Genomic DNA, 3,670 nt, shown 5'->3' with positions numbered 1-3,670 from the left:
TGTTTTTGCTTTTTCAATTGTTTTTGTGACTTCTCATGATCATCAACCTACAGAAAATATAAAATAACAAAAGAAAATAGAAATTTAACATAGATAATTAAAGATTGGGTTGCCTCCCAACAAGCACTTCTTTAATGTCAATAGCATGACAGTGGCTCTCATGGAGTCTCACAGATGTTCAGAGCAATGTTGGAACCTCCCAACACCAAACTTAGAGTTTGACTGTGGGGGCTCTGTTTGACTCTGTATTGAGAGAAGCTCTTCATGCTTCCTCTCCATGGTTACAGAGGGATATTCTTGAGCTTTAAACACAAGGGAGTCTTCATTCACTTGAATAATCAATTCTCCTCTGTCAACATCAATCACAGCTTTTGCTGTGGCTAGGAAGGGTCTGCCAAGGATGATGGATTCATCCATACACTTTCCATTCTCTAGGATTATGAAGTCAGCAGGGATGTAGTGGCCTTCAACCTTTACCAAGACATCCTCTACAAGTCCATAAGCCTGTTTCTTTGAATTGTCTGCCATCTCTAGTGAGATTCTAGTAGCTTGTACCCCTCAATGATCCCTAGCTTCTCCATTACAGAGAGAGGCATGAGGTTTATGCTTGACCCTAGGTCACACAGAGCTTTCTCAAAGGTCATGGTGCCTATGGCACAAGGTATTGAGAACTTTCCAGGATCTTGTCTCTTCAGAGGTAATCTCTGCCTAGTCAAGTCATCCAGTTCTTTGAAGAGCAAGGGGAGTTCATTCTCCCAAGTCTCATTACCAAATAACTTGGCATTTAGCTTCATGATTGCTCCAAGGTACTTAGCAACTTGCTCTTCAGTAACATCTTCATCCTCTTCAGAGGAAGAATACTCATCAGAGCTCATGAATGGCAAAAGTAAATTCAATGGAATCTCTATGGTCTCAGTGTGAACCTTAGATTCCCATGGTTCCTCATTAGGGAACTCCTTGGAGGTCAGTGGACGTCCATTGAAGTCTTCCTCAGTGAAAATCACTGCCTCTTCCTCCTCTTCTAGTTCGGCCATGTGAGATGTGTTCATGGCCTTGCACTCTCTCTTTGGATTCTCTTCTGTATTGCTTGGAAGAGTACTATGAGGGAGTTCAGTAACTTTCTTACTCACCTGACCCACTTGTGCCTCCAAATTTCTAATGGAGGACCTTGTTTCAGTCATGAAACTTTGAGTGGTTTTGATTAGATCAGAGACAACAGTTGCTAATTCAGAATGGCTCTGTTTAGAATTCTCTGTCTGTTGCTGAGAAGATGATGGAAAAGGCTTGCTATTGCTAAACCTGTTTCTTCCACCATTATTGTTGTTGAAACCTTGTTGAGGTCTCTGTTGATCCTTCTATGAGAGATTTGGATGATTTCTCCATGAAGGATTATAGGTGTTTTCATAGGGTTCTCCCATGTGATTCACCTCTTCCATTGCTGGGTTCTCAGGATCATAAGCTTCTTCTTCAGAGGAAGCTTCCTTAGTACTGCCTGTTGCTGCTTGCATTTCAGATAGACTCTGAGAAATCATATTGACTTGTTGGGTCAATATTTTATTCTGAGCCAATATGGCATTCAGAGTATCAATCTCAAGAACTCCTTTCTTCTGAGTTGTCCCATTATTCACAGGATTCCTTTCAGAAGTGTACATGAATTGGTTATTTGCAACTATTTCAATGAGTTCTTGAGCTTCTGCAGACGTCTTCTTCAGATGAAGATATCCTCCAGCAGAGCTGTCCAATGACATCTTAGACAGTTCAGACAGACCATCATAGAAGATACCTATGATGCTCTATTCAGAAAGCATGTCAGAAGGACACCTTCTGATCAATTGCTTGTATCTTTCCCAAGCTTCATAGAGGGATTCACCTTCCTTCTGTCTGAAGGTTTAGACTTCCACTCTAAGCTTGCTCAATTTTTGAGGTGGAAAGAACTTTGCCAAGAAGGCATTAACTAGCTTTTCCCAAGAGTTCAGGCTTTCTTTAGGTTGTGAATCCAACCATGTTCTAGCTCTGTCTCTTACAGCAAAGGGAAAGAGCATAAGCTTGTAGACCTCGGGATCAACCCCATTGATCTTGACAGTGTCACAGATTTGCAAGAATTCAGCTAAGAACTGATGAGGATCTTCCAATGGAAGTCCATGAAACTTGCAATTCTGTTGCATTAGAGAAACTAATTGAGGCTTAAGCTCAAAGTTGTTTGCTCCAATGGCAGGGATTGAGATGCTTCTCCTATAGAAGTCGGGAGTAGGTGCAGTAAAGTCACCAAGCACCTTCCTTGCATTGTTGGTATTGTTGTTTTCGGCTGCCATGGTTCTTCTTCCTTGAAAAGCTCTGTTAGGCCCTCTAGAGAGAATTGTGCTTTAGCTTCTCTTAGCTTTCTCTTCAAGGTCCTTTCAGGTTCAGGATCAGCTTGAACAAGTATGCCTTTATCTTTGTTCCTGCTCATATAAAAGAGAAGAGAACAAGAAAGTAGGGAATCCTCTATGTCACAGTATAGAGATTCCTTGAGGTGTCAGAGGAAAAGAAGAATAGAAGGAGGAGGTAGATAGAAGAGAATTCGAACTTATCAAGAGGGATAGAGTTCGAATTGCACCTTGAGGAGGAGTGTTAGTCCCTTAAATAGAAGGATGTGAGAAGAGGGGAAGAATTTTCGAAAATTAAATTAAAAATTTTTTGAGATAATAAAAAGAAATTTGAAAATTTGATTGAGATTTCGAAAATTAAGATTGGGAAAGAAATTAAGTGATTTTGAAAAAGATTTTGAAATTAGAAATTGAAAAAATATGATTGAAAATTAATTTTGAAAAAGATGTGATTGAGAAGATATGATTGAAAATCAATTTTTAAAAAGAAAGTTTTAAAATTAAATTTGATTACTTGACAAACAAGAAATTAAAAGATATGATTCTAAAATTTAAAATTTGATCATTCCTTAATAGGTAAGTAACAACTTGAAAATTTTGAATTAAATTACTAATTGTAGCAAGGATTTACGAAAATAGTAAAAAAAATAAAAAAAATGGAAAGAAATTGATTTTGAAGAGATATGATTGAAAAGATATGATTTGAAAAAGATTTGATTTTGAAAAATTATGAAAATTTGAAAAAGATCTGAATTAAAAACAAAATCTCCCCTCTAGTGTCATCCTGGCGTTAAACGCCCAGAATGGCATCCATTCTGGCGTTTAGCGCCCAAAATGCTATCTTTTTGAGCGTTAAACGCCCAGCCAGGTACCCTGGCTGGCGTTTAAATGCTAGTTTTCCTTCTTCACTGGGCGTTTTGAATGCGCAGCTTTTTCTGTTTGATTCCTCTGCTGAATATTCTGAATCTTCAATTCTCTATATTATTGACTTGAAAAGACATAGTTTTGAGAATTTTTTGAAATTTTCAATGATGAGAAACAATCAAAATACAATTAATCTTAGGAAACTCAAATCAAACAAACAATGCATGCAGGACACCAAACTTAAAAATTTTCATATAAGAGACACTAACAAATTGAGAATGCATATGAGAAACAACAAAACACACAAAATAAGAGAATTTAAAGATCAGAGCAATGAAATCATCAAGAACAACTTGAAGATTAATGAAGAACATAATGCATGTAATTTTCAAAAATTATAGGTATGCAATTGACACCAAACTTAAAATTAGACACTAGAC

At 37.4% G+C, this 3,670-nt stretch overlaps 1 non-coding gene across 1 annotated transcript; it reads left to right on the top strand.

The window, feature by feature from the left end:
* The first annotated feature begins 1,802 nt into the window (after positions 1-1,802).
* LOC112780320 (small nucleolar RNA R71) lies at positions 1,803-1,910 on the top strand. Its single transcript, XR_003191165.1, has one exon. It is a non-coding gene; the product is annotated as a small nucleolar RNA R71 (small nucleolar RNA).
* The last annotated feature ends 1,760 nt before the right edge of the window (positions 1,911-3,670 follow it).

Source organism: Arachis hypogaea, chromosome 19 (assembly GCF_003086295.3).
Source record: "Arachis hypogaea cultivar Tifrunner chromosome 19, arahy.Tifrunner.gnm2.J5K5, whole genome shotgun sequence".
In the NCBI taxonomy this organism is placed as follows: domain Eukaryota; kingdom Viridiplantae; phylum Streptophyta; class Magnoliopsida; order Fabales; family Fabaceae; genus Arachis; species Arachis hypogaea.
Note: the sequence above shows the minus strand (reverse complement) of the source record. Positions and strands in the feature narration are given on the sequence as shown.